This window comes from Desmodus rotundus, chromosome 1 (assembly GCF_022682495.2).
Source record: "Desmodus rotundus isolate HL8 chromosome 1, HLdesRot8A.1, whole genome shotgun sequence".
NCBI classification, from domain to species: domain Eukaryota; kingdom Metazoa; phylum Chordata; class Mammalia; order Chiroptera; family Phyllostomidae; genus Desmodus; species Desmodus rotundus.
In genome coordinates this window covers 139,007,831-139,028,476 of record NC_071387.1, presented here as the reverse complement: position 1 = coordinate 139,028,476, position 20,646 = coordinate 139,007,831, and the positions used below count along the sequence as shown (strand labels likewise).

At 35.6% G+C, this 20,646-nt stretch overlaps 1 long non-coding RNA gene and 1 pseudogene across 1 annotated transcript; one reads left to right on the top strand and one right to left on the bottom strand.

Annotated features, from left to right (window-relative positions):
* Positions 1-11,702: 11,702 nt before the first annotated feature.
* On the bottom strand, positions 11,703-12,908 carry LOC128779241 (uncharacterized). Its single transcript, XR_008425134.2, has 3 exons — positions 12,721-12,908; positions 12,504-12,573; positions 11,703-11,983 (listed from the first exon to the last, which is right to left on the bottom strand). It is a non-coding gene; the product is annotated as an uncharacterized lncRNA (long non-coding RNA).
* Positions 12,909-18,580: 5,672 nt separating this feature from the next.
* LOC112307186 (dematin pseudogene) lies at positions 18,581-20,155 on the top strand (annotated as a pseudogene).
* Positions 20,156-20,646: the final 491 nt, after the last annotated feature.

Below are 20,646 nucleotides of genomic sequence, written 5' to 3'. Positions count from 1 at the left end.
AGATGACACAAAAGGCCTTTGATGCCAAGCCTATCTCTGTTTTAAAAAAAGAAAATAGCTTTATAAGTTCAACATGCACTTAGTTTTCCATGAGTATCTTTTATCTACTAGTCAATTGCTAATCCTCAATAAATGCAGGGACATTCAGGTGGCCTTCATAACGTTTCCCCTTTCACAAGTCATAACTAGCAAAACCCATCAGGTGACTGCGGTTTTTAAAGACACATTATGCTGAACTGTAAGTAGATGGCAACATATTTTGATGAGATGTCTAGGCTGGAGTGATAAAAAAGATTAATATTGTGATCTGAACTATATAAAAATCTAACCAGATTCTATAAAATACATTTGAATTTCATCCCAGTCTTTGTTTTGTTCATTTTTAGGTAACCACGTTTTTAGAGAAAAAAAATTAAAATCAAACTTTTTCTTTTTTTTCTTTTCAGGATGTAAGACATCAGAAACTACACAAAGTAATTTTTCTTATAATAAACCAATAAATTCATCCTTACAGCTGAACCATGGGATCGGGCCCTTAAAGTTTTTATCAAAGCACCTGAATGAGTGCAGATGTTCTGCAAATGTCAAAAATAAAAGATTATGATGAGATTATAAGGTACAAATACTTTTTCAGAAACACTAGAATTATGCTGAGATAGCTTCTGCCTTTGAAAAGATAATTGCAATACACTGTTGTGATACAGCATAAGCCAGTATTTTACATTGTATTTAATATTTAATATTATTTTTTATCTTTATAAACTAATGCTTTTTTCTGGAACAAAATTATCCTATTTTATACTACCTTTTATTTCTTCACCTTATGGCACACACTCACACGTGTAAGGTTATTTAAACAAATGTTTACACCAAAATGTTCAGAGTTAGCCTGCGATAATATCACTGAAAATATACTTTCAAATGATCTTAAAATTCCAGGCCAGCCTCAATATATTCAGTAAAATGTCAGAGACAAATAAAGAAACAGCTAATTTTTTCCATTTTCTCATTCTTATTCACACACATAGAAAAAGAAAAAGCGACTCTAAACTTAATACATATGCAATGTTTGTTTCCTGATACTGATGGTCAGTCATAGCCAGGCACTTGGTTATGTTACTTAATGTGCCACCTGCCTGGCCAGGCTGCTGCATTGTAGGTCTAACAGTAATTTTATTTCCAGGTTCAGTCATACGACACTTTCCTGTAGGAATAGATTATATCCCAGAAGCAAATTATTCAAATCGAATTCAACAGACTCACTAATTCACCTCAGTTTTAACTTGGGCACTTTGTATTCCTTTCCCCACACCTAGTGGCTATGTAACAACTCAATTACCAAAGTTCTTCATCCAGAAAATGCCGTTGATTTCCGGTAATTCTTATTCTGTTTGATTTCTTTTTTTCTGTTAGTTTAACACATGCCAGTTGATGCTGACTGAGTTAAAACTCTTGAAATAAACCTTACACTGTGTCAGTATGTAGGTTAAGAAATGAAAAAAATTAATAAAATACACACTAGAAATGGAAAATAAGATTAGTGGTGACATTTCTTGTCATGGGGGCATTTTTTGTCTATGCACACAAAATAAAACAAGTTCAAGGCAGCTGAAGAATAGAGGAGTAGGAGAGATGATATAAAATGAAAGATGAAAAGACAGAGAGTGAGTACAAAGAAGCATGTTGAGAGCACACAGCATCAGCTGGCAAGAGAAAGCGCTCCAGGAAGTTCAGAAGGTAGAACCTCAATTAGCAGATCAAGTGTAAAAGGAGCAAGTTTTGAAATAAAAGAGCAATAGCATAAGCAGATTCATGGCAGACTAAAAGAGCAAGGTGATTTACGTATTCAAGAGTCTTCACACATTATTAGGAATTTCAGGGAGTTACATTTTTGAGAAAATTATAAGAAAAAATGTCTTCACATTTTCTTTCATAAAAGAAAATCATCTATCAAAATCTGTCTGCATGGACACTAGGATCAGATTCTTGTTCTTCAAGAACAAAGTATGTCTTCTGATCAGATTTGGGTTCATCTTGCCTCCATTTCTCTAAGTAATTTCTGTCTGATAAAATATGCAAATAGATGTATGTATCTATATATAAATGTAAACAATGGAATTCAAAATTCAAAGACAGTTAGAGACAATGTAGGAACTTCATAAAATGTATTGGTTACCTAAAATAGTCTAGCAATTAAATTTGAAAGTGAATTCCCATAAATCTTCTAGGCATATTAGCTATATCAACAAATAATATTTTTTTAGAGATCAGCAATTATCTGATTAAATTTTGCAATACAAAAAGTAAATTTACATGAATCAGATAGATACATATTTGGAGAGGAAGCCTAAGTGAACTCCCTTTTTCAGTATTGATTAATTGAATCAGACGATGAGTTTCTACTTAATATTTGGCAAGTGCCCACAGACCTTTTCAAAGGTTGCCTTTAGGACTCTGCAAGTTGGAATATGGAAATACATATAATTAACATTTTTTAACTTGACTAGTGTTTTTGGTGCTCTTGTGCTCCATAAAGAGTTTTCTTAGACTTCTTTAGAAAGAACACTGTAGATTTAGGTATATAGACATAGAAAGCTAATAAAAACAACTAACAACTATTTAGCCTTTACTATAAGGAAGATGCTTTTACTGTCCCAATTTTGCACACAATAGAACACAGGACTGGAAAGTTACCCCCACTCTTCTGTCTCTTTTGTGTTTAGATTTCAACTAAATTTTATCAACTATTTCTACATATCAATAAGAAAAAACTGGTCAATCTCTGCTCAGAGTTGGTCTGCTCCCTTGTTATGTGGAGTGTACTATTGCTTAATAAATCTGCTCTCTCTCTTTCTGCTTTTAAAAAGAGAGAAGAAAAAACTTCTTTGGAAAAATGGTCAAAACATAGGGATATAGGCAATTCTGAGGAGAAAAAAACACTAATGTTTGAAATGTTGATCAGCACTCTCAGTAATCAAGAAAATGAAAATTAAAATATGAATGTAATGATTAGTAGAAAATAATTCTAATTGATTATATCTGGACTGGCAATGGCAGAGACAAAGACCACTTTTACGTTGTTGATGGAAGAGTTTGCAGTAGCAGAGTATTAAACTTAAAAGTGAGCATGATTAACCCTTAATTCTGTTTTTGAAACATACCTGGTAGGAATATTCACTTGTGTACAAAGACATATGAAAAAAGTAGTTCATTGGAGAACAATTTATTAATTGCAAAAATATGGACAAATTGCTCACCAATGAGGGAATTGTAAATAAAATTATAGCATATTGCTACTATGAAAAAACTCTAAAGAACTTTAAAAAGAAAAAGATAAATCACATATAAAGAACTCAAAATCACATCAATAGACACAGAAAAAGGAATTTTATAAAATCCAGTACCCATTTGTAATAAAAACTTTCAGCAAAGGGGGAATAGAGAGAACTTACCTAAACATAATGAAGGCCACATATGACAAACCCACAGCCAGCATCATACTCAATGGACAAAAACTACAAGCCTTCTATATACTTTTACCTCTCTTGTTCAATATAGTACTGGAAGTCCTAGCCACAGCAATTAGACAAGAAGAAATAAAAGACTTCCAAATTGCAAAGGAAGAAGTAAAAAGGACTTATGGACATGGACAACAGTGTGATGATTGTATGGGAGGGGAGTATAAGGGGACTATATTGTAATGGAAAAAATACAATAAAAAACCAATATGGAATGGAAAAAAACTCCATGACACATTTTAAGTGAAAGAAAAGAAAATGAAGAGTAGTAAATTGATAAGAAACTTGCATTTGAACATTAAGAGAAGTAAATGGATTGTAGAGAGCTCAAAAATAGGCTATCCTGTTTTAATTCTATATACTTCTAGGTTTTAGAATAATTTATAAGGTATATCTGTATTACTCATGTAATTAAAAAACAATAAGATTTTAATTCTTTATGTGTCTTATTTTTTCTTAAGTAGTTAATTAGACTCAATTATACATCTAAAATAGTTTTTGGAATTTTTATATACTACTTTGTATATGAGGTTTGTCCACAAAAAGTCCAGCCATTATTAATATAATGAGAACGGTTTGCATGACATTGATATCTTGACATCCAAGGAGAGTGGACTGGAATGTGAATGCATGAACAATGATGACTTCACTGTACTAGTCACTGGGGGTGGTAGACTCCATTAAGTGAGCATGCGTACTGTGTGGTTGTCACATCCAAAATAACTGAGTGAGTAGAGCAACAAATCTGCATCAAATTTTGCATTAAGCTTGAACATTCCTCCACTATTCAGTTGATATAGAAGGCCACAGCTATGGGCAACTGGTGACTGGCAGCTTCACCATGACAATGCATCTGCTCATACATCACGTCTCATGCAGAGTTTTTTGACAAAACATTCAATCACCCAGGTGACTCAGTCCCCCTAAGCCCCGTGACATCTGGCTTTTCCCAAAACTAAAATCACCTTTGAAAGGGAAGAGATTTCAGACCATTGATGAGATTCAGGAAACTATAATGGGACAGCTGATGGTGATTGGAAGAACTGTGTGAGGTCCCACAGTTCTTCGCTTTGAAGGTGACTGAGGTGTCACTGTTCTATGTACAATGTTTCTTGTATCTGTCTCTTCTTCAATAAATGTCTCTATTTTTCCACATTACATGGCTGGATACCTACTGGACAGACCTTGTATATGTTTAAAAATAATTCAATAAAATTAAAAATTATCAAAAATTATCATAAACCCCACTCTATTGGAAAGAACAGCACATTTAGAATTATAACACTTTGCACTTACTCTTTTTACAAACTTTTGAAATCTGACCTCAATTTCTTCTATTTAAAGTCATATCTTTCTTGCATGATTTTCATCTCCATAATTCTATCTACCCTAATTCAACTTCTACAGCTATTATCAAATGCAAAGGAATTCTGTAAAGTTCTCTTTGCAAACAGCACAATATCATACCTTGCTAGGTACAGACATAGGTATTTAGTTAAGCTGAGACTATTAGGAAAAATATACAAAAAACAATATTTTGTTTTTTATGTAACTTATGCAGGTTTACTAGAATCCAAATGCAAAATTCAGCTACAGATATTTAATCTATTGTCTGTCAAAAATAATACTATTATTACCAAAAAAAATTGCAAACTGAAAAAAAGCAATTGAAATTGTTTCAGAAGTCAATATTGAAGTTTTACTGCATGCTTATAATAAAAAAAGACTTCATAAAGCTAAAAGAAGAACTTGTAAAAGATTTTACTTGCAAAAGATTCAAGGTTGGTTAACAGCTTGTTCTAATTATTGCATGGACATTCAGAGACAAGGTAATAATAATAAGTAGAAACTATATTTCTGTGTTATTTTAAAGACAAAATCATTTATAAAACTGAATAATTCTTTTGCTTAAAATGCTTGTGGTAAAAATCATATGTTAATTAAGATATGTGATTGATGAATGGATAGATAAATGCATACATGCAATTTAAAAATAGAGAATTACATTCATAAATTAAATTAAATTCAACAAAATAGTAAATCACTTTCATTTGTTTCTCTAACATTTACCCAGCACTTTTTACAAAATAATGGCCTGGCTAACAAGCAACTTCATGGCTTGGAAGTTAATGTGCACGAATAGTTTTGATGGTGGAATATGAAATGTTTACTTTAGAAAGTGACAGCTCACAGAGGAGAAAAAAAAAGAGAGAGGGAAGAGACAGCAAGAAAATGATTTAGATTGAAGGTCGTAGCAGCTGTGCAAATAAAGAAAATGGTGCAATCAACAGTTCACATCCTTCTGATGGATCATTGGAAAGGCTCTATGTAAATAGTTATGACGTTCAAGCTCCTGTAGAAAATAATACAGTTTAAAAAAATGCAAGCCAGAAACTATAAAGCTGGAGAATCTTACAGTCACTTTTCCTTCAGCAGATACAGGCTATTGATCAACTGATTTATATATTTAAAAATAACTCTCTGGATTAATGATTTTTAAAAAATGACAAAGAAATGCAATTTTTGGTGGGAAACAGCAACAGTTTACGGGCAGTGTGCTCTATTGGACCGTGGGTACAGATGACAACACGATTGCCCAGACTTCAGCCGCGATGCTAAATCAAGTCTCTAAATGGAAAAATTTTTCTCACCTTAAGATTTTTTTTAAGTAAAATAAAGTAACAAAAGTTAATGGCCTGCCAGATGTTCACCACAGGGAGTTGGCTTCAAGGAAATTGAAGAAGGAACTTAATTTTGAATTTATGGGAACGTTTCCCCCCATTTTTCCTTGTTTGTCCCAGGTTGCTTTTCAGTTTTGTTGACCAATGCCAGAAGTGCCACTCTGGGACTCTTCCAGTGCTATTCATCTCTGCATTAGAAAGAGATGTGTTTAACTTTCCTTTTTTTTTTTTTTTAATCTCTCCAGGGTCTAGCTAGAAGTAGCAATAAAATTACCCTGTAACTGACAATTGCTCTGACAATTTTTGATCAGCTCAACAAAAAATGAATCAATGAAAATATGGTAAAGCACAGTCAGACACTCAAGCCATAGCATTCTGTGAAACAATGCACTTTATTTTTCAGCTTCCATATTTAGGACATGTGTGAATGCATTATTCACTTCTTAAGCATTTTTGAAAATGAAATGCAATTAAAATATTGCACTTGGGTGGTCTCCAAATCTATGTGAGGATATAGTGGAGGAATCGACTTTTTCAAGTAGTCTCAGGTTAAGGTGTACAGGACTTATGTGTGTTTCTCTTGGGAGGGGATTGAAGTAAGAAGAAGAAAGGGGAAGGAGAGGAGGGAAGTTGAGAACGACAGAATAAAAACAATTGGCTATTCCTCAAATATAGAACCATTTATTAATTATGTAAGCACTGTGTTTAATGTCCATCTACACGTGGAATTCTGCACAAATGTTAGACTTAGTTTCTACTCCTCTTGAAAGTCTCCCAATCTTGAAATACAAATAGAAATCACCTAAACACTTCTTAAAATTGTGTACTCCCAGACTCTACCCCTAGAGAAATTACATTTTGAGAATTATCTCAGGAGATTTTTCTTCAAATGGTGCATGACCCAAACTTGCAAAACACTGCTTTAAATTTTAAAGACAAAATCCAAAAGAACCTGTGCACCCCAATGTTCATAGCGGCACAATTTACAATAGCCAAGTACTGGAAGCAACCTAAGTGCCCACCAGCAAATGAGTGGATCAAAACACTATGGTACATTTACACAATGGAATTCTATGCAGCAGAGAGAAAGAAGGAGCTTACACCCTTTGCAACAGCATGTATGGAACTGGAGAGCATTATGCTAAGTGAAATAAGCCAGATGGTGAGGGACAAATACCATATGATCTCACCTTTAACTGGAACATAATCAACAAAAGAAAAAAGCAAACAAAATATAACCGGAGACATTGAAGTTAAGAACAATCTAACAATAGCCAGAGGGGAGTGGGGAAGGGACAGTGGGGAGAGGGGTTTACCGGAGCTACTATAAAGGACACATGGACAAAATCAAGGGGGAAGGTAGAGGTGGGGGAGGGAGGTGGGTTTGGCTGGGGTGGGGTGGAGGGATGGGGAGAAAATGCAGACAACTGTAATTGAATAACAATGAAAATAAATAAATAAATAAAATTTTTAAGACAAAAAGAAAAAACACACAAAAATCTAAGATAATTTTACCTAACAGCTGTAGGTGGCTCTTTTTGCTTTGCTATCAACAAAAATCAAGCTAAAATTTAAAAAAATAATTATAATCAGTGTTTTATACATAACTACAAGAGAAAATAGAATCTTTATAAATATATGTTGAATGTACAATTGAAAGAATAAACATGCAAACTGATTTACTCAACACGTGCTCCCTAGAGACATACTTTTTCTAACCCGGAATAAAAACCTTACTTAAAACTGATCAACAGTCTCCCCAATGTATGATTTAAAACCAAATCTTGTGTTACCGCAAACCAACGTAAGAAAAAGAAATACGTTTGTGGGCAGTGCAAGATTGTTTATTTTTCTCCACTGGAAGATAATAGTCTAATGCACTCACTCTTGTTCATTGGTGGTGAAAACAACAGAATGCTTAGTATCCATCTCTGAAATAAGATAAACAAAATGAAAAAATACATAATTCACCTAATTTTTCCTTTAAGGCCAGTGTTTCTCAAAGTCATTTGTATATCTTCATAGTGTTAGCCTTATCCTTGTGAGACACATCAGTTTATCATGAAAAAGAATGCAGGTGTTTTTTATAGACATACCTAATTTATGTCACACTACTTCCAATTATCTCATGAAATCTCTGGTGTATTTTGTTTGCTGTAAAATCCCAGCTATTACAACTAAAAAGATTTGGTCTTCTACCACCTAAAATTGGCCCATACGTCCTAGCAGTGGTTTATTCACTGCATTCTGAGAAAGCATGCCCACAAAGTCCCAATCCCGGAACTCCACAGCCCCTCAGATGCTCTCGCGCTCACCTATGAATGAAGGACAGCTCCAAATCTTTCCACATATAGGAAATTTTTTAAATGTTCAAAATTCTTTAACCTCAAAGAGCCAAGCATTCACTACCTCTTCCCAGTGGTTTTTGGCAGGGAATCTGGGGGCAGTGACTTTAAATGTCTTTGTTCCCATCCCTCCACACTTCCAAAATTAAGCCTACGTTAAAGGAGAAATCCCCAGGTAACTCAGACTGAAATGAGGTGGACATTCTTCCTGAATTACTGACATAACCATCTCTATACATTTGCCTAAAGACAATTGGCCTCAGCCTGATGAGTCACATTTTCTAATTTAATTAAAAGTCTGCCTTGTTTGTGGTTTCTTTTAATGTGTTAAGTTTTACCTAAGTTATTCGTATGTCAAGCCTCCATAGAAGAAAACATATAGGTGGCTAAAATGTAATTAAGCACTTAAAAAGGCTATCCATGTTGCTATTTTGTATCACAGAGAAAGAAACTCGAGGGTTAGGAAGAAATGATTGCCCTCAACCTTCAAAACTATTTCTGAAATTTATCTTTACTTTGAAAATAATACCAGCATCTACAGGCATCTGAGTAGCAAGGTTTAATTAATAGTTCAAACTAATTTGTATCCAATCTCAAAATAATAAATCAGGTACACCGAGGAAATTGAGTACTATTTGGCTATGGTCAGCACGGTGTCCATGAAATAATATGGCAAACTGGAAAATGTGTGCTTGATTGGATCATGATCTATTTGAAAATTTGGCATCTTTAATTCACTTAAAATGAGAATTTAATCTCAAATGACCCAGTCCCTCCACTTGTCTTTTCAAATTTACCAATGATGCTGTTCTGTCCACAGTATACAATGAAATAAAGGTATTTGTATACCCTAGCTTTATATTCTCACTGAAACTGTATTAATACTTTAAAGTGACTAAAACTCAATATAAATAACCTTATTAAGTTAGTAAAGTATTTCAGTTTTCTACTGACATGGAAATGTGCAAATAAAATTTCTAGTTGACAATGTTTTAGGTTAGCTACGATTTTAGATAAGCTTATCCCCACTTAGTGTATACTGAGAGATCGTTATCCAGGCCCAGAAGTATTCAGGAAGCCCACAATGTCCTCGGAGTGACAAGGCAACCAACTTATTAAATCAAAATGATAATGTAGAAATGTATGTGAAAGGGCACAGCAATGAAGAGAAACAACTGTCCAACTTATGCACTGTCCTAGGAAGGTGTTTTAAAATTCACAACATCAAATAGGTATCTTCTCTTCTGACTACCACATAATACTAACAGCAGCTATGAATATGGATGACTATATATGAGCCACTCATCATGCAACTGGCCCTTACTATTCAACACACGATATCTTATTTCATCTTTGTAACAACCCTGTGAAGTAAACATTATTATTCTCCAGTTTTACAGACAATGAAGCTTAGGTTTAGAGAAATTAAGTCACCCGAGCCTCCCAACTGGTCAATGAGAAAAGCAGACTTCAAGCTAGATTTGTCTGACTCAGCACCTGAAGTCTTGGCCCCTGGCCTGCACATCACTCTGTGGGCAAGACCTCCAGTGATCCTGGGCAAAGTGAAAGTTGGCTGCTCCAAACCTGACATCCCTTTGAAATGTTGAGCTTTATCACATAAATTTTTGTGAATTCTGCCTTTACTCAAAAACAACAATAGTAAATGTTTATTTTAATGCCAAACTTTTGGGATCTCTCCAAAAAAGTTGGAGTAATATTTTTTCTTTTTTTTATTCCCCTCTGCCCTGTACTCCCCCTCCCGCCTGCATTCCCCCCGCCCTTAGTTCATGTCCATGGGTCGTACATATAAGTTCTTTGGCTTCTACCTTTCCTATACTATTCTTACCCTCCCCCTGTCTATTTTGTACCTACCATTTATGCTGCTTACTCCCTGTACATTTTGGAGTAACATTTTCATACTTTCCATGAAGATAATGACATTTATCTTCTGGCTTTCTGTGCCTCTTTGACATCTCTACAGTTTGAGAAGTTCAGCGGAATGATATATGAGAATTACAAAAACATGCTGTTAAAGAAAATGAACTTTTAAATAAAGATGAGAAATTCAAAACAGGAAAATAAAGGTGGGAAATATTTGAAGTCATGAATAATGGTAGTACAGCAATGCCTTATCAACTGGTGCTTTAGCAATCACATTTTTTATTTTTCAATAAAATGGTTCTATATCTGCATAAATTTTTTAAATTGCACGCCTACTTCTCCTGGAATTATTACTTTCCCACTTTTCTGGACCACTTCAATGAGTCTAGAGGAAGCTACAGGCATAAGGCACCTATTTGAACCCCATGGTCTCGATGCCTTGATAGAAGAGTAGAAACACGTGTCCTTTAGGATCTTGGTAATATGCAGACATGCCAAGCAGTTACATAAGCATTTGTCTGAGAGTTGCTAAAAATGCAAAGGAGATTGTGGGTGTAAGATACATTAAGTTTCATGTCAGTAAGGGGCGGTTTGCAAACTTTAGAAAGAAATGCACATTGCATAATATAAAACGCCTAGGAGAATCTGCCTCAGCAGATTATACTGCTTCAGCAATATTTCCTAAACAGCTAGAAGTAATTCCAGAGGAAAGTTACCTACTAGTGTGTGTGTGTGTGTGTGTGTGTGTGTGTGTGTACTTAACTGGTGCTTTGAGTTTAATGGAATGGATAAATTTAAAGCTGATTTCTAACTCAGATGTAGTTTATTTTGGAAGTGGATTTCTACTGGAATTTTTATTTACTAAGGTTTAATTTTTAAAAACATAATTTTTTTGCATTTTCTAATCATCTATAGCTTTGCCACAGACTATTCTTTTCAGTAATGTAATACCTATGTTTGGCAATTGATCGCTGTGCAGAAATAGAAGGCAGGATGACACACTATGCTTAGTGGATGTGGAGCATGGATTTGGACAGACCCAAGATTATCAGAATAAAATTGATTATGTGCTTCACAGCATCCAGGAGACAATAATAAACCACTGACAGTCAGGACATTCTTTCCCTTCCATATTTGATTTCTCTTCCAGGCTGAAAGGGTCCGGAGTCATCTCTGACATCTCCCCACTTCAGGTCCCATATTTAACAATCAAGTCCTGTAGTTCCACTGTCATGGATCTTTCAAACCAATTTCTTCCTTTCTGTTCTCATTGCCACTACCATATTTCAGACTTGCACTACCACAGTCTGTTCTGTCACAATACAGGCTTCATGCTAATCAGTCCTGAAAATGCCATCAGGTTAATCTTTATAAACTGCAACTCTAGACATGTCACTCACCTGCTCAGAAATGTTCAACAGCTCCACAATGCCAAGAGTATAAAGTCTATGCATGTTAGTTTAGAATTCAAAATGTCCCCTGTATCATAATTATTGTTGGACGTTTAGTTTCTTCTTAGGTGGTAGGGCCATTTTTAACCTGTGTGCGTACAAACTACCTGGAACAGAAATTTACACATAGAATCATGCATTCATCCTTATAGATTCTATTGTGACTCACATCATTTCTCAATTCCGTCTAGTATATAACTATCATAGGATTATGCTCTCTTATTTTAAGTTATTTCTGGGATACAACAGTCATTACTTCAGAAATTTTTCTATCGTGGCTTATAAATATTAAGTATTAGAGACAGTGTCTCAAAACAGAGAGAGTCATCGCTATTTATTCCGCCGTAGTTTATATGAGTCAAAGGAGGGAAGATAGTCCATTACTTATCTGGGCAGCATAAAATCCTTAAGGTTAGTTTGACCCTCATCTTTAGTCCTCCTCAATGTCCATTTCCTTCCTTCTCCAATTTCTCAGTGACCTTGTATGAGCCAACAAATGTGTAGGCTAACTTCCAAATTAGTCCAAAAATTGTGTTCTCTAACTTCCAGCGACAGAGAAATCAAAGAAAATGATGCAGGTACTATTTCCAAAGATCGTATTTGTCGGAACTAATTATTTTAACTTACTAGGAGTTGTAGTCGAATGCTGTGTTTATAGTTCCCATATCTTGGCGTCGTTTATCTATGCTGCCTCTTGCTGCAGAGAGAATGATTACAGGTGAATCTCCACATGGGCAATTTAGATGGGAGATCACTTATCAGACCACTTGTGTTCACTTCAGAACTAAAAATACTATTGGGGCCCCACAAATGTTCAATGGTACTGAGAATAATAATAACCAACCTCTTTGTAGTACATGTGCTCCTGAGTGCACACACTTGAATTTTTTCCAATTACAATTCAAGAACATTTCAGTTCCCTTTATTCAGGACCATTATTCAGGCTCTTCTGGAAATGTTTTATTCAGGTTGCATATCTCTTCTCCACAATCTTTGATTTAGAATTCAGCTCTTTAATAATGAGTGGAAACTTGGGTCTGAAAGAGAAAAACACCACTTTTGTAAATGATGAATGCTACAGGCACATATTGTCTTAATCTGAAAAAAAAAATGAAACCCTGAAACATTTTCCTAAACTGCTAAAACACTTGAACTTTGAAAACAAAGAAAAAAGTCAAATTACAATACAATCCAACTTTATTTTTTAAGTATCCGTGATCACATCTGTGATATTACACATAATACAGAGTAACATCAGAAAACGGGCTGAAGCTTCTTAGTGGTGTCCTCTAGGTAAATGCACATCCCAGACTTTCACGCACTGTGAGTATAAGAACAAAGTCGAAAGTATCCACCTTTTGTGTGGAGATGATTGCTGTTTTGCTGCTGGTAATGAAGGAAAAGGCCTCATCTCTGTGAGACAGCTGCGTCAGCCCTTACCTAGGCTATAGTTTACTCTCCAGTTCATACCTGACGACAGTTGGGGCAACCATTTAAACACTATTATGAGATCTGAGCAAAAAAATCTTTCAAAATAAGTCAGTCCTGTTTATCACCATCTCAAGGAGTTGGGGCAACCCATTGTGAGATTTCCTTTTTTTAACCATGAAGCAGACTGTTTTGCTTCAGCACCTTTGTAAACTCAAGTCCAACACATAACTACTTGGGCCTTCTTAGAAGAAAGAGACAAAAACAGAGCCAGTCCTGGAGCATATGAATACCATAAATTAGGAGTGCTTGGAGGGTCCAGCTGAGGCAATGGGGAGCTCACAACTGAAGGACTGCTGTTAACGGAGGCATGGAAGGACACGATGGACACAGAAGCAATGTTTAGACAAGTGTCTCAGGGGCGAAGCCTGCCAACCCAGCAATGGCTGGCCCAGGAAATGAGGATGCATTTGGAACTACCTATTTTTAAATGACCGCCGTGACAAGAGCCGTTAAGTATTAAACAGGTGTGTGCTATCCGTGATTTCATTTGGATCTCCCAACTTAGTGGTGTCAGTAGAACTAATAACTGAGACAGATAAAGTGGCATACTTCCTGCATGGATTAAGATTCTGTATGAAAGCCAAAATAAAGTGCTGCACACCTGCCACATTTGAGAAAACACAGTCATAATTCCTAAGATGCTTATCTAAACTTTCTGGTCTTAAATTCTCAAATGGATCAGCTTGAAAGATTTCAGATAGCTGTAAGTTATAGAAAATCACAAAAACTTATGTGGACATATATCAGTTCTAAATCTCTTACTCAGTCCAGCTTCAAAATTACATTTTCTCTGACTCCTGTATGTGTGATCTGATAAGATCGCTGACATATATTAATTACTATAAAATGAAATAAAACAGTGACCTAGAATGAATAAAACATGGCTTTAAAAAAATCCCTTGTTCCAATGCTCTACACTTGAATCCATTGTTGGTAATATTGAAATTTACTGAATTTATTTGGCACAGGTTTTGAGTGTACAACTCAATAAAACATCTGCACACCACATCGTGTGCCCATTGCCCCAAGCAAAGTCTCATCTTGTCTCCATTCCCCTCCTTTGTCCACCTCCACCTAGGCCACAGACCCCTTTCCCTTTGGCTGTCACCACACTGTTGTCTGTGTCTGTGTGTTCTATGAGTGTTTATGCATGTGTGCTGTGTCTATGTGTCATATGTACACATAACACTTTGCTCAATCGCTTCACCTTCTTTCATCCAGTTGCCCCAAACCCCTCAGCTCCAGCAGCTGTCAGTCTGTTCTTTGTATCCATTCCTCTGTTGCTCTTTCGTTTATTAGAGTCCACATGTAAGTGAGATCATACAGTATTCGTTAAATTTAAAAATATATATATAAACTCTATTTGGCAGGTTAAATAAAACCTTGCAAAATGTATTGTGAAATTTCCCCTCAGAATTTTATTTCAAAAACATTATTTTCTTCTCCTTTTTCCCCTATACTATATAAGTAAGAATGTAATTGAGCTTTTTCTGAAAACAGTTCAGCAATTCAAAAAATCTTCAGCTCTACTCAAGATGTTTCCTATGAATTATACTGTGTAAAATGATAAATGAGCACTAGTCTATATCATTAGAAAACTTATTCCATGAGTAGTAATTACATATTTAGAAAACCACAAATATAATATGTAAAGAGTTAAATGCCATATAAGAAATACAAAATAATTGACAGAATAATAACTTTTAATTTAAATGTTCATGCTTTCAAAAATTGAAGGAAATACAAGTCTTGGAAAAATAAATAAATTTCAACAGAAATGAAAGGCAAGGTATTTTCAGAACAAGAGAATAGTTGACATAATGTTAAAATAAACTTATGAAATCAAGTTATCTTTGTAGATAAGTTAGGAGGTCAGTTTGCCTGGAACAAAGGATGCAGAAATAAAATCCAAAGGAGAATAGGAATAAGATCATAGAAGCCTTTAGCCATATTAATGAGTATGAAATGTGTTCTGTAACCTGTGGAGAACTGTTGACATGAATATTTTACTAATTTATTTTATTTGACAAGTTATACACAGCAATATAACATTGGAAAATATGATATTACATGATCTCTCACTATGCTTAATATTTTAATATGTCATTTTAAAATAAATATTTATAAAATGAGACCATACTAAGCATCATGTTATCACTCGCTTGTTAAATTACATATACATGTAATGAACAAAATAATACATATATTTAATGTATAATAAGAGTCCTTACATTACACATTTCTTTTCATCTTTCTATTAAATAACTGCCTAAATTTTATTTATTGAATGTATCTTAATTTACATAACAATTCCTATGTTGTTACATATTTAGATTAGTTTTTATTACTATTACAAACAAGTACAACAAAAATCAAATATTTAATAAGTATTTTTTAGATACTTTTCATAAAACAGATGACCTGCTCCCTTGGAAGTTAACATTTTGGATTTACAATAACATCTTTTTGCACTTGCATCTTTAGCATCAATTCACTTGTATCTTTGCAATAAATTCAGAATGCAAATTTCAATACCAAAGGAATTAAATATTTTTAAGGGTAGTGATGCATAGCCACAAGCTGTGTATGGGAATATATTTCTCCCATGCCTCTAATAACATGAAATATTACCAAACTTTTGGGGCTTTGTCAAAAGTGATGTAAATTAGGGGGAAATGAAGGATATCTGTAATAGTGTCAACAAAGATAAAAAATTAAAAAAATAATAGATCAAAAATGATGTAAATTTCATATCATATTTTTATAATGTATGTTTTTACCTTGCTAGTGATTTTCAATGTTTTCAATTTTGCTGTTATTGGCAAATATTTTGCACATATAAATTACCTTTTTATACCTTTGACATAAAGTTTTACTTGTATTTCCTCTTTATATGTAACATTTTATTATAAATTAAGAAAATGCTTCGTTAATCATATACTTTTTCAAAAATATCCCCAATTTGTTATATACACATATTTGTCTTAACTTCTTTGGTTAATTTTACAAGAGAACTTTATGATGATTTTGGCTTTTTGATGATGTTTTTTAAATGACATAGTTACTAATGTCATAGCTACACAATTTATACATATTTTCATCCAGTTCTATTTTTTTTTTCCATTTACATTAACCAATTTGTACTGTGTACTTTAGGAATCAAATTTACTTTTCCAAAAGGTAAATCTCCTTTCTTTATGTTAACAAATACATCATTATTCCTCAATGATTTTTCTCAAATAGTAAGTTCTTTTAAATAAATATCTTCTTTCTCTATGATAGAGGCACAAATTTAAAAAAGTAGTTCTTTAAAACCATTTTCTCCATAAGCTTCTCCAAGGAAATGCTGTTTAAGATCAAGGCAGTAGCTGCTAATTTCTTACTGATATAAGAAAATTCTGAGGCTCTCTCTCTCTTGTTATATTATTAAAAGCTGATGATGCCAAAAACTACTATATTTTTATTTCTGAACATCTTACTTGCTAATTTCCCTAGCTTACTTCATTTTCCTATATGAATACATTAGCCATCTTTTAATGGGCTATAGCTAGAAAAAGAGATGATACCTGCATACAGATAGGATTTCTACCTATATTTTAAATTCCATGCTATCTGGGTGATCCCTGGGATATAACAAACACTTCCACCTTCCCATTAAACAGAAATGTTAGCAGGGGTCTACCACAGCTAAGTCATGTCCTTGGAGAAGCAATTAACAGTAATGCCCTAGATCTCACACTAATAAAAAGTAAAATAATTTGCACATGAGGAATGCTACCATTAGAACCAGGTTGAGAAAATGAAAGCACAGGCAACTGGTCACCCTTTTCTTCATTTTTTTGTAACATCCAAATGATACCAATATTTTTTTTTCTCAACAATGTTTTGAGGTAAAAACTTTCAAATTATATTAAAAACATGCAGCTAATTTAGGAAGAATTCAAGTTTCTGGGCTTAAACTACTAAATATAGCCCAGAAGCCATAATGCAGCAGGGGAACAGGTCAGTTACTGGGCACTTTTCAAACTAAATACACTGCCTCCCCCAAGACACACACACACACACACCCCTCATATAGTGAAGATTTTTCTATGCCTCTCATTTGCTTTTAAAACCACTAGAGAGTAAGCCATTGTTTCTGATGGAAGCAGATCAAATTTCTGCGGTGGTCGAGAATTATTTTTGTATTAACTGAGACTGAGAAACATCTTTAACTAAGGGCTTATTCATGCAAGCATTCAATAAAGACTGTAAGCAGGACAGTGACATAAGTCTTTCCTTTAGATAGAAAACCCTGGTGACAACGTGTGAAATGTGCTGGAGGAGGGCAAGTCTGGAGTCACGGAAGTAAGTTAATATCCAACTCCTGCGTGTTTACTTCTCAAAAGAAGTTCAAGTGAGCATTAAACAACCAGAACTCTGTGGCTAACCATTGATTACTCTGTGAATTATCTAGTTAAAACACAGTCTTAATTGTTATACTTAATAATTGCGCTATTTATAATCTGAGTTGTTTACTGTCTGAGGTTTAATGCTCAGAGAATTGATTAAATTGGGTAACTCTTCTCTTGGATGAAAGCAATAACCTTCAATGGAATGCTAACTACCTCTGAGACTTGTGTTGAACTCAAACTTTCATTGCCATAGGCAGAAGTGATTGATTTTACGCTGGGTGAACTGGTTCTTACTACATATGCCCACAGGGAGAATGTCGTTTTAATAAGATGCTTCTGTAAGCCACATCCCACTTAAAACAGAAGGTTCTCCCTTTGTCTTCATAAGCCAAAACTGAAGGAGCTCTGTTTGCCCTTAAGTCCACAGTAAACAACTATGAAGTAATGTAATACTGTCTTTAGTCTGCAGGGTATCTCTTTGCCTGTTCACCTACCTATTTTTTTTTTTAGGTATAGCTTTTCTAGAAAAATACATCCAAGTTTAATAGTCTTGAAAACCACTAATTAGTGTACCTGCATCTGCTTCTACTGGTCCTTCAACTGTTGTTCTCTTGATTTCATGATCCACTGTTGCGCTCTGCTACCACTATGCCACAACTAAAAAAAATGTATTCAGATAACTGGAAATTGTGCAGGGAAAGTAACAAAATAAACAACTGTATTGCAAAGATCAAGGCGAACAATGCAAAGTCTTTTAAAAACATGCAACCATTGATTAATCTAAACAGTCACAGTCCGAGGACCCACGGATTTTCCCCAATGGAGGTAAGTGCTGTGTTGCTCAGACTGGCAACTAAGTTGTGGGGAAACTCTTTATACATCTGTTTGTACCCATGTTTATGTGCTGTCCTTCAAAATTTCTCATTTGGGTGTATGTTTTCTGACTTGTGTAACATATTAATATCATATGTCAAAACATTTATGAATACCAAATGTTCATATATTTGGGCCTAAACAACATATATAACAATGTTAAAATTATACAGCTGAATTTACCGTTTGTTGTCCTTACTGTGCAGTATCTAGTTTACAAAACCTACAAAATAGCTTACTTTAGAGGCATTTATATAATTAACCATTTAAAAAATAGTTGTTTTAAACTTTTTAAGCTGTGGCTGGTATAGTCCTTTAAAAATAATTTTTACATACTTTAATTTCTTTCAAACTTCTGATGGTAACCCGATTTATTTTACATGGTACACAGATAAATATTTTTTAAATGTTTAAAAAATTACTGGGTATGCATTAATTCTAATGTCGGTTTAAAAACAGAGCTAGCACACAAACTCCATGGAATTAGGTGCTAGGCTATAAGAACTTGGCTGCCATCCCCAAGGACAAGGCCATCCTGGATGTGGACCTGACCCTATGATCTACAAGCCCCACTTTACCTATTTCCTCCTGGAACATATGGTCCCCTGGAACCATCTCTCAGGCTTTACCCCCAAGAACCAGTGGAACCCCCCAGACCAGCCTGCATCTCCACCATCCTGAGTCGACCTACCCAGATTCCAATATCTATAAGAAGCCACCCCTCCACAAGCCGAGAAAGTCTGGGGGAAGCAGCCCTCGGAGCTAGCCTTTCATTGAGGACCTTATTATGGAGTCATCTGAGTTTCCTACGGCCCAGCCTGCTGACCCAACCAGCCAACACTGGCCATACCCCCCTTTGCTGGCCATTGTGGAGACAGAATGGAAGAAGCAGAAGGCATCTCAGAGGGAAGCAGAGGGAGAAGAGGAGGAGGAAAATGATGATTCTGGAAAGGAGATGAAGACTGTCAGGGAGCATAGAGAGAGGAACTCAGTAAGGTGACTTACCACTTGGGAAAGATGATCTTGAAAGAAGAGTTAGAAAAGTTGTTACCTATCTGGAGGAAGACCCGCTCCCCACCTGGCCAGACACACTCTCATACCTCCTTTAACCCAGGACATCTAAGTCTTCTTCTGCACCTGTGGCAGAACCACTTTGAGCCAATTATTGTCCACAACCCATTAGGAGTGAGACTGGAAGCCCAGGCCTCTGTGTGTGTGTGTGTGTGTGTGTGTGTCTTTCCCTTATGAAATGCAGGGGTGACCCAGACCACAAAGGGGTGAACCAAGTTGCCTCCAGGTATGGATGGGATGAGGTTTGAGAGGCATCTGTCAGCAGAGAACTCAAGGTTATTTTCCATGTATCCTGAAGATTTCAGCAAGATTGTTCTATGGAGGCAGAGAAAACTCAAGGAAAAAACCTCTCTTCTAATCACACCTACCCTCTCCATGATTGACGTTACCCCTGCTATTTCAGGTCACTGGAGCTGGGGTCACTTTCCTCAAGGCATTCTTATCCCCTAGCCATCCAGGACCGATCATCTCTTGGGGGAGCAAGGAGGCAGCATATAGGCGGGGTTGGCTTCATTCCCTAGGTGGAGAGGGAGCCAAGACATCTGCAGTCCTACCATTAGGGGACATGGATGTTCTTCTCCATGATGAGGAGGGTTCACTCTCTCCTCATCCAAAGGCCTCACTACACAGGATCAACCCAGTCTGGACTGCAGAACACACAGAGTTAATGTTCATGCCCTCTCCGGCCCCTCACCCCCACATAAATGTCCTTAGAAAAGAGTGAGAAGAAATGGCACTTTTTGGTCAGGCCTGTCACCTCTCTGGACCAATGAGTGGGTGAGAGTGAGAAACAGCCAGGCAGGCAGGGAGGATCTGGGACCCTGTACACACTCGAGCACACCTCCTCACCTCACATTTGGCAGCTTCCCCTGTACCTGAGCTTCCTGCTTCTCTGACTGTAGTAGGAGCAAGCTCGAGCTCAGCCCCCAGTGGGGAAGATA